Source organism: Podarcis pityusensis, assembly GCF_964106645.2.
Source record: "Podarcis pityusensis genome assembly, chromosome: 3".
Taxonomy (NCBI): Eukaryota; Metazoa; Chordata; class Lepidosauria; order Squamata; family Lacertidae; genus Podarcis; species Podarcis pityusensis.
In genome coordinates this window covers 87886763-87897952 of record NC_138026.1, presented here as the reverse complement: position 1 = coordinate 87897952, position 11190 = coordinate 87886763, and positions in this window count along the sequence as shown.

The following is an 11190-nucleotide window of genomic DNA, read 5'->3' as shown; positions in this document are numbered from 1 at the left end:
ATATGGTTCAGGTTACAGGCTCCACTAACCCAGAAATAGTACCTTGGGTTAAGAACACTTGCAAACGAAGTAGCACCTTCCCAACAGGATGAGAACAGAAATTGTGTGGCGGCGGCGCAGCAGCAGCGGGAGGCCCCATTAGCTAAAGTGGTGCTTCAGGTGAAGAACAGTTTCAGGTTAAGAACGGACCTCCAGAACGAATTAAGTACGTAACCAGAGGTACCACTGTAATTGGGTTGTTAGTGTGGTGCCACTGACCACCCTGCTATACCAGACAGGGACCATCTCTGTTGTACTTTTCGGTGCCTATTTCTCTCCACACTGTAAAAGGGGAGCCATTTTGTATCACAGAAAAAACAGACCTGCAAAATATTTTACAGAAGCTGAAAGAGTTTAGCCAAGGAGGTACAGCACTGTGGCCTGTGTTTGTTATTGCTGACAGAGAGCCTTCTCAAAGACACTGTGGGAGTGCTATTCAGGGATTTCCTGTTCAGAATTACTGTTGCTTTTAAAAGTGGAAAGTTAAAATTACTGGTTTTACAGAGGCTGTAATCTATCACAATGGCAATGCCTAGGAATGTATACATTTTGATGAGAAGGATTATTATATGGTTAAAAAACGCGGCATGGTATTTCTGTAGTGTATGGCCTATGGAGAAGCAATAGTATCAAAGGTTAATTCAGCTATACAACAGCTGCATCCCAAACATGTCAAGGTAATCGCTCACTCTCCGCCCCTTTGCACTTCTGTACACTCTTCTCTTAATGTATCTGAAGGTAGAGGGTGATTTCTTGCAGTGGCAGCTGGTGAGCTGATTTGTAGAATGGAAGAAGGGATGGTTACAAAGACAACTCAGCCACCCCAAAGGGATGGTAAAAAGGTAAAGGTAAAGGTACCCCTGCCCGTATGGGCCAGTCTTGCCAGACTCTAGGGTTGTGCGCTCATCTCACTCTATAGGCCGGGAGCCAGCGCTGTCCGCAGACACTTCCAGGTCACGTGCCCAGTGTGACAAGCTGCATCTGGTGAGCCAGCGCAGCACACGGAACGCCATTTACCTTCCCGCTGGTAAGCGGTCCCTATTTATCTACTTGCTCCCGGAGGTCCTTTCGAACTGCTAGGTTGGCAGGCGCTGGGACCGAACGACGGGAGCGCACCCCGCCGCGGGGATTCGAACCGCCGACCATGCGATCGGCAAGTCCTAGGCGCTGAGGTTTTACCCACAGCGCCACCCGCGTAAGCAGAACAAAACCCCGAATTCCACCCATGAAAATTTCCCACACATCTGTATTTGTGGGATCTCTTTAGAGAGGACACTTCCCAAAGTGATTTAACAGTAAAAGCATATTTTTTAAAAGAATCTTTTAAATCCAGTCCAATTCATATGTTGCCTAATGGGTGACAAAAATACTTTAGTAAGAAAAAGAAATGTGTGTGAGAGAACCATTCCATGTATGTTTGTTGTTTGAAAGGCATGATGGGAAGTTGTTCCCTGATTCTTTTTGTGCTCTGGCTTCGTGAAAGATTGCTTTTGTGTCTGAACAACTTTACTGGTGTGAGATTCACCTCATGACAAGGAGCCAACCACAAGGGAAAGAAAAGATTATAGAGTTTATTGTGAGCTCAGTCCCACCTTTAATAGAGAACCATACCAATTTATTTTATCCGATCAACCAAGCCATGCAGGTTCCATGGCTGAAACTGAGAGGTGGCTGACATTCACTTTTGGCAGTGAAGTAGAAGGTTTGGGGATAAAATCAAAGGGTGGATAACATGAGAGCTTGGCAAACAGTTGAAGAGAACAAATAGGCTGTGAAGTGATTTAAGTTGTCTTGAAAGGCTTCTGATCCTCTCAAAGATCAGCAGTCGAAACGAACTGGGCCTTCTTGTTTCAGAAACAGAAACACTTTTAGTGAGATTTTCTTTTATTTGGTTGATGTTTCAGTTTTCAAATCACATGGTGATGCCTCAAGGCAGTATCATTCCTGGCTGTCCGTGACCGCAAGGAGAAAACGAAGGGATCTGGGAGTCAACTCCAAAACCTGGAACTAGTTTCTTAGCCTGACAGACTGGTTTTTACTATGTTCAGATGAATGTTGATCTTCTACTAAACATGTAGGATGTGCTTATACTGAGTCAGCCAGTAGCCTATCAACAGGGTTTCAGATGGGAGCCTTCTCCAATCCTAACTGGAATGTCAGGAATGGAACTTAGATCTTTTGAAGGCAAAAGGACTTCTCAGATAAATTCCATGTGTTTTTCCAGATGTTATATGGGAGCAGGATGCAGGTTTACATGTGCCCCACCTCCATGCATGAAATATTTCCTACTCTGCTGCCAATTGTAGCAGACTCCATCAGCAGAGAGGCTTTGCAGCCACATGAGAAATGGAACCTATGAAGAAGTGAAAGAACATGTAAATGATTGGCTGCATTACTTTCAGATTAATGAAATGTTTAGAAAAGAGGTTGCAGAAAGAGGCTATTTTGAAAAAGAATCTAGGTTTCAACGAGAAGTATTGAATAATGAAGTTAAAAATTTATCTATGATGTATAAATTATTATTAGAATGGCATTTGAAGGATGAAGAGGTTAAATCAGTTATGATTCAATGGGCCAAAGGTTTTGAACATAACATTCAATTTGATGATTGGATAAAATTATGGAAGGAAGGGATGAGATTTACAGCATGCACCACAATTAAAGAAAATGTTATGAAAATGATACATCGATGGTATATAACACCAGTCAAATTAAGTAAGATGTATAAGGTGAGTAATAAATGTTGGAAATGTAAGGAGAAAGAAGGGACATTTTATCATATGTGGTGGGAATGTAAAAAAATGAAGTGCTTCTGGGAAATGATATATAATGAGATAAAGAAAATACTGAAATATACATTTCTTAAAAAACCAGAAGCATCCCTATTAGGAATTTTAGGTGGTGAGATAAAAAGGAAGGATCAGAAAGTATTTTTGTATGCGGTAACAGCAGCTAGAACTCTGGTGGCCCAGAAATGGAAACAAGAAGAAATGCCCACGATTGAAGAATGGAGAACAAAATTACTGGATTATGCAGAACTGGACAGATTAACAGGGAGGATTCACAACCGACAGGACCAAAGATTCACTGAGGACTGGAATAAATTTACAGAATATATTAAAAATATTTGTGATAATGATATAACGTTTGTAAGTTTCCAAGAAGCTCTGTAAGAAGGTTTGGTAGAAATATTGTTTAAATAATATGGTAAGTTAAGATATACATAGTGCAATATAAATGAAGAAATGTGAAGATATGTAATAACTATGGAAAATTATCAGACATGTTGATGGAAGCCTAAAAGAAAAAAGATGTGTGATGAATTCTTAATGTTTAATTGTGTTATAGATTTGTCTTTATTGGAAAATTAATAAAAATTATATACCAAAAAAAAGAAGAAGAGAGAAATGGAACCTGGCATGGCTTCAGCAACTTGGCTTGCCTGCACACACAATGCCTTCTCCAACAGTAGGGCTGAGCCAGAGGCTATTTCAGCCACCTTCTGCCTTCCTCCAGCCTCTCTTCAGTCTTTCACAGTGTCTTCCTTTTCTTCCCTGAGTTCAGTGCAGGTTTGCAACTGGAGTTGAGTAGGAGTTTTCTGTCAGTTGGCTGACTCTCCTCCTGGAGCTACAATTCCCAGAGTGGTTAAACAATCCCTCTTCTCAGGGAACTCTGGTAATTGTAGCTCTATGAGGGAATAAAAAGGTAAAGGTAAAGGACCCCTGACAGTTAAGTCCAGTCGCGAATGACTCTGGGGTTGCAGCACTCATCTTGCTTTACTGGCCGAGGGAGCCGACGTTTGTCCGCAGACAGTTTTTCCGGGTTGTGTGGCCAGCATGACTAAGCCGCTTCTGGTGAATCCAGAACAGTGTGCAGAGCCGCCATTTACCTTCCCACTGGAACGGTACCTATTTATCTACTTGCACTTTGACGTGCTTTTGAACTGCTGGGTGGGCAGGATCTGGGACCAAGGAATGGGAGCTCACCCCGTCATGGGGATTCGAACTGCCAACCTTCCAATCAGCAAGCCCTAGGCTCAGTGGTTTAGACCACAGCACCACCCGCATCCCATATTCGGGAATAGGGTTCTCCTAATGCTCAGCTGCCCTAACAAACACCAGCTCCCAGAATTCTGTCACAGCCTGTTCCTTCTCACTAAACCCTGTTACATCTGTAGCTTCCAACACCTCCTCTTTCCAGTCTTCTCCTTCTGCCCATGCATTGTCATCCCACCACCAATTCCCCAGCTCTAAGTCTTCTTTCCTTGGGGGTTCCCCAGCTGGTGCCTCCCACCACTCCTGTGCATCCAGCCAGTACATGACATTGCAGTACTTCTGTTCATGGTTCCAGTCACATCCTTCTATTCCCCGCCCAATGGTCAGTCAGCATTCCATGGTTACTGAACACATTCAGTCCACAATGGGCCTTTGACTCCCCACCCCACCCCCATGCTTTCCCCACTACTGTCAGGCTTGAGGAATCCTCTCCCTCCCCCGATGGCACCAAGAAGCAGGGAACAAGAAAGTTATTACTTATGATTTTATTTTTATTTTTTTTAAATGATATTTATTAAAGTTTCCAATAAGAAAAGACACATCAATAAAAAAGAATTTAAAAAGAAAAAGAAAATTACACAATACAAAAATACACAATACAAAATACCAAAAAAACAACAACAAAAAAAGGAACAGTTAAAAACAATACCATCTTTTCATCACCACTTTTAAAATTACTTATTTTCTGGACCTCCTCATACCTCCCTCTTTTGTATTCCAGTTCAATTTATTTGTGCAGCAATTTCTTTCCCTCTTTTTTAATCCCAATCCTTAATCTTAATATAATATAACATTAAATTCTTATCTATTAATAGCCAATTTTCCATTCTTTTAACCTTTTTATGCCTAATCCTTAATCTTAGTCTATATATAACTTTAACACCTGTGCAGCTAGAAACCACTTAATTTCAATCCATCATCACTCTAACATTCTTTAATTACTTATGATTTTATTCAGTCATCGCAGTGAAAGACAAATCTAGTCAATGATGGCGTTGCTTGCACTGAGCTCCTCCCCCTTCCCTTCTAACAACAACACCTGCTTCTACGGCATCTGCCTGTGGTCAACTGTCTCTGTGACCTTTGTTCTTGCACCCTTAATGGACATCACGTTTTGGGAGAAGGGAGGTCAGTTATGCTGTCCAGTAACCTGTCAGCTAGCTGCTCTGCCTTCCCTCCTCCTCCTAACACCCCATCACTCTGCTGTTTGCCTGTCTCTGAGCTGTTATCTTCCTCAAAGTCCTGCTGTAATTCGAGACTGCCTTCCTCTTCTCTGGAAGCTACAGGAGAAAGGGTGGGGGGGGTGATCTCCACCACTCCTACTCCTCTTCAGTCCAGTCCCTGACAACTACAAACCTTGGGGTTCCCTCAAGCCTGTTGACCTCCATCTTGTGGGTGGGTGCTGCTGTTTTGACTACATATGTAACAGCACACATAGAGAGACACATGGATATACACACATGAGAAGCTTGGAATAAGCATATGATAAATTAGTGAGAGATTGGCATGGTGTAGCAAACTCAACAAGTATACCAAATGCATCTTCCTCTTCTTTGGGGTTAAAAACAAGGTGTGCTTTTGCAGCAGCATTCTCTGTGGAAGGAGAGACAAGGCTTCAAAAAGTGTTTCAGTTTCATCCCTTGACATACGCTGTGTTGGGGAAATATTAAAGGAAATTCAATTTGCAGGTATTGATCATGGAGGAAAATGTGCTGGGTTTTCATGAAACATGGTAGCATTATTACTGTCATTTTAAACTTTATGCTGTTTGAACTTGCACCGAAGTACCGTGATGATGTATGAAATACAATATTGTGTACAACATCAATTCGATCCCTGGCATCCAATGAGAATGAGATGGGAAAGGTTTTATTATTATTATTTTTAGCCTGCACAAGTCCTCCTTTCTTCCAGCAACCCCAGCTCTTCATCCCCTTGCACCTTAAGCCGGATGGGTCTATAATGAGTCCTCTAGAGTTTCTTGAGAATGTAAGAAACAGAAAGTCACCTGGCAAGAAACAAGCAGGCCAAGATCCCAGAGGCAGGGATGGGGGAAGAATTAAACCTTGTTCACATTTAAAGGTGAATCTACCTAATTCACACTTTCTGAAACAGAAAGTCAACTGAAACACACCCATCTCTTCTAAATTTGCACTTCTCTGCATTTTGTAATCCAGCCCAGTAAAAGCAAGTATTAGTGAAAATAAAACACAAAAATGTATTATATTAGGGAAATTTGCATACAAACGTGTGTATTAGGATAAATTCTCACTGAAATGCTGATGAATTTTCACGAGAACTTAAGGCATACAAACTGATACAAAAATGTAGAGAACTGAACTTAAGACTGGGAAAATAAGAAACTCAGAGAAACCACAATGGATAGATCTGACCAGCATTACCTAGAGCAGGGATGGGGAACCTCTGGCCTGGTGACCAAATACACCCTCAGGACACACACACACCCTCACCAATCCTGCTATGTGCCCTCCTTGAGTACTTTTTCCTGGCTCAAATTTCCTGGCAGGTTTCTTGCTCTCCTGAATGGAGGGTGGAGAACATAAGAACATAAGAAGAGCCTGCTGGAGAGATGAAGGATGGGTGGATGGATACAAGCCTCTCTGATTTTTGGCTGGTTGGCATGTAGCCTATAGTGCACATCTGTTGCAGCACCCACATCTTGCCTCTGGCACTACCTACAGCTGGCACATGTCCTCTGGAAAGTTGCTCATGAGGGAACATATTTATCAGGCTGAAAACGCTTCCACACCCTGGTCCTAGAGAGTTGTTTGGAATTCCTATGACTGTGAACCAACTGCCTATTCTAGTTCAGGCAATGATCAACTCCCTTAAAAAAGGTCTGGGCAAACCCAGTAGTTTAACTCATATTCTCTCCTTTCCACATCCTTTCCTTATGAGACAACAGCAGGGGAAGGTTATGTCCCACCTCTCAAGGATCCCATGAATTCTCCCACTGGGGTCTGCAAAAGCCTTCAAATAAACACCATCCCCACGCAGATGAGAAAGCTAGCTACATTTAAATCCCATCCAAATAAAATGTACAGATTAGTTATCACAATTTATTATTTGCATTTATTTGATAATTTTATTACAAGGTGTGACTGATAAAACCATTAACAGCAAATGAACACAAATAAAATATTCCAGTGTGCCTTTTGATAAGACATATCATCATCATCATCATCATCATCATCATCTTAAATTTAGTGTGAATACTGTCAAACCTCAGTTGTCAAATGTAATCCATTCCAGAAGACCGTTTGATTTCCAAAACGTTCGACAACCAAAAACTGAAGCCTCAATACAATAGGGGAACTCAAAATGGAAGCCATGTCAGATGTTCAGCTTCCTAAAATTGTTCGAAAACCAGAGCAGTTACTTCGAAGTTTTTGGCGTTCGGGACCCACCCAAAACGTACGATAACAGAGGCATTCGGGAACCGAGGTTTGACTGTATTAACAAAATCCCAGATTAATACTGTGAAAATCCAACAATATATTTTGCCCACATTTCAGACATACTTACGATTAATGACAGGAAACTTTTGGTGTTATATTTGCTGTCGTATATCTAAGTTTTCATACATTCAGAAAAGTAGCCTTAAGATTGCTAGTATTTGCATACAAATATTGCCATTCACCAAATTTTGGGCATTCACTGTTGTGACGTACTTGCCCACCTGAATGCTGCAATACATAGAATCATAGAGTTGGAAGGTACCCCAAACCATCTAGTCCAATCTTCTGCTGATCCAGGAGATCCAATACCATGGCATTTCCAATGTTTAGAAACCTCCAGTGAAAGAGAGTCCACCACTTTCTGAAGCAATGTGTTCCATGGTCAAAAAAATTTATACCATCAGAACATTATTCCTAATATTTAGTTGAAATTCTCTTTCTTGGAATCTGAGTCCATTCGATTTGGTCCTACCCTCTCTCTGAGACAGGAGCTGTCCCAGGAAACAGGCTTAAAGTGGATAAAATGTTGATTCCACCAGTACAACTTCTGTCTCTCACAGTGCTTTAGGAACATTGATGAAATAAGCTTTACAGCAGCTACCTCTCCCCTCCTTTCCTTTCTTTGACAAGGAAAGCAAATGATCAGAATTAACTTTGTGTAATTTACAGAGAAAGAAGCAAAGACCCAAAGCGATTAAGTGATTTGTCCAAGGTCAGAAAACATGGCATTGTCGGAGCAAGGATTTACAAGGAGGGTATCCCGGTTCCCTTGTGGATGCCTTGCCCCCAGTCATAAATTGCCTTAAAAGCTCCATAATTCTGTCAGTATAAGCCAGATGTGTATCCTGAGGCATCCTAGAAGGCAACCTACTGGGAAAACATCAAATGAGGGATTATCCTTATTTGTGAGGAATCTAATCCAATAAGGAACTGACCCATCCACCTTTTCATTTTGAAGAAGCAGGGTTGTCTCTTGAGTTAAAGAAGCAGCTCTTTACATGTAATCATTAAAAGTAGGAAGTGGGTGGGGAATGGCCTTCGGCAACCAGAGAAGAATTGGTTATTCTACATTCCAGAAATAGACTTCTAGGTCTCACTTAGATTTTACAATGACATGACATCAAGCCTAACCAACTATTAAAGTGGCTTGCTTGCTCCACAAATTTAGTTCTATTTCAAAGGACCCTTTCAGGCATCCTGTTCATTGAGCATTCATCCTGAGAAGCTTGCAGGGAGATTATATGATGTTGGCTATTTAATGAGCATTCGGTCTGATTTGTTAGAGAACCTTGGGTCAAATCAATGTTGGGTTATTCCACACTTCCCTGTGCTTTCCCCCCTCACTCTCCTTATGGTAGATAGTCCACATTTCTGCAACCTGAATTTGCTGGTGTTGTGGGCATCTCATAGGCGTTCGGCCAGTGTGAAAATAGAATGCTCATCTGCCTATGTTTTTGGCCCAGTCTGAGTGCCAGATTTACGTATAAGCTAAACAAGCTATAGCTTAGGGCTCCACTCTCTTGGGGCCCCCCAAAAATTTTAAAGGAAAAAAAAGTGGATGTACATTTCCAAAATATAAGATAAAAAACTAATAAAATAAAACCTACATACAGCAACAGTGTTTTGTGTTGTGTAGGCTCCTATGATGTAAGAAATGGGCCCCACCTGCTAGCCTGCTCCCTAAAATATCACTGGTTTGCTTATTTCTAACAGCGACAATTTGTTGTTGACAAAGGACAACTGGACATATAAAGGGCCCCATTACCTTTAGTAGCTTAGGGCCTCATCAAACCTAAATCTGGCCCAGTCCAGTCTAGAAGGGTTTTCCTACTTTCTTAGTAGCCAAGTTCCTCTCACCTGACTAGTCCATGGTACTAGTATGCTTGAAAAGAGCTACTGTTGACAGTTCATTGTCTCCCTTGAACATCATTTCAGGAGAGGCTGAACAAAGTGTGAACATAAGGCTGAACACAGTGTGACTTTCTTCCAAATAAACATACATAAGATTGCACTGTATACCGGTAGTTATGGATTTACCGTGTTGCTCCATTTTATTGTTGTTTATTGTGAACTGCCATGGGCAATTTGAAGGGAGTGGGTTGTAAAATCTAATACACCTAAATCAAACAGCAATGGTTTATTATTGCTCTTCATCATACTGGATAAAGATATGTTATTCGCTTTGGTTATTCAGAATCTAGAATACAGCATGGTAGATGAGAGGCATAACAATTCAGCTGTGAGCAAGCCATCTAAATAAAGAGACAGATTCATCCACTGAGACTCCAAGCATGATTGTAAGTGGAAGCAAAGGATTGTGAGTGAACTACTCCCCGTTGTATATAATGAGCTGTCTCGCTGAAGCAATATTGGAATGCTGCAAGCACCAGCAGAACAGTTCTGTATAGTGCTATAGTGGGCTAGAACCAGGGAATCTGGAATCTGGTCAGCAGTAACACATACAGCATTATAGGGGGCTAGCAGAGCAATCATGCATGCATACCTACCAAAGACATGAAGCAAACAACACAGATCCAAAAATATAGCCTTGAATTTTCAGCAAGAAAATATTTATTAAGAGTAAAATAAACATCAAGTATAAATGTGCCCTGAGACAAAATTATACTATATCAGGCTTTTTAAAAGCTACAAGTGTCCTGCAACAAAATGTGTCAGCACGGAGTACCCACTTTTCAATATTCCAAACACTCCATTCCATTTTGCCTCTTCCTGGTTTTCCACCTCCATGTCCAACAGTCATTCAGTGGCCACCGAGTACCCTAAGTCCTCACTGAGTGGCCTTGGGGTTTTTCCTCCCCTCAGGGTAATTGTGTCCTAAGATGTTTAATATTCCTACATGAGGTTCCCCCAAGTCTGTTGTGCAAGTGTGGTAAGGAGGAGCTGCTAAGAGACTCCAATCCTCCTCAGAGAGCTACAATTCTCAGGGCAGTTTAGCAATCTATCCGTCTTCACAGGAAATCATGGGAACTGTAGCTCTGTGAGAGAAACAGGAGTCACCTAAAACTCTCTGCATCCTTAACAAACTTCAGCTCCCAGAATTCTTTGGTGGAAGCCATGATGGTTTAAAGTGGTATCATAGTTCTCTAAATGTATAACGTGAATGTGGCCTAAAAGAGGGAACCTGAAGCATGGAGGCCAAATGTGACCCTCTCAGCCTCTGTACTGGTCAGTGGCAGAGGAACCCTCTCTGGCACCCGGGGCGGCGCAGCTTGTACGGACTGCGCATGTGCGGCAGCCGTACAGGCTGCCACTTGCACGGCAACCATACAGGCTGCCACATGAGTGGCATCCCGTACGGACTGTACATGTGCGGTGACTGTACCGGATGCCGCACATGCGCAGTCCGTACAGACTGCCACTCACTTGTGGAGGCCGTACAGACTGCTGTGTGAGTGGCAGCCCGTATGGTCACTGTGTGAGAGGCAGCCTTTATGGACGCCGCGCAAGAGCGGCAGCCCATACAGATGCCCATAGGGACAGTGTGTGTGTGGCAGCCCGTACGGACGCCATGCGAGTGGTGCTCTTATGGACTGTGGGTGCCCTCGGCCTCTCTACAGCTGGGGGGAGGCAGGGGCCATCTTGTCACCCCTCCCAGA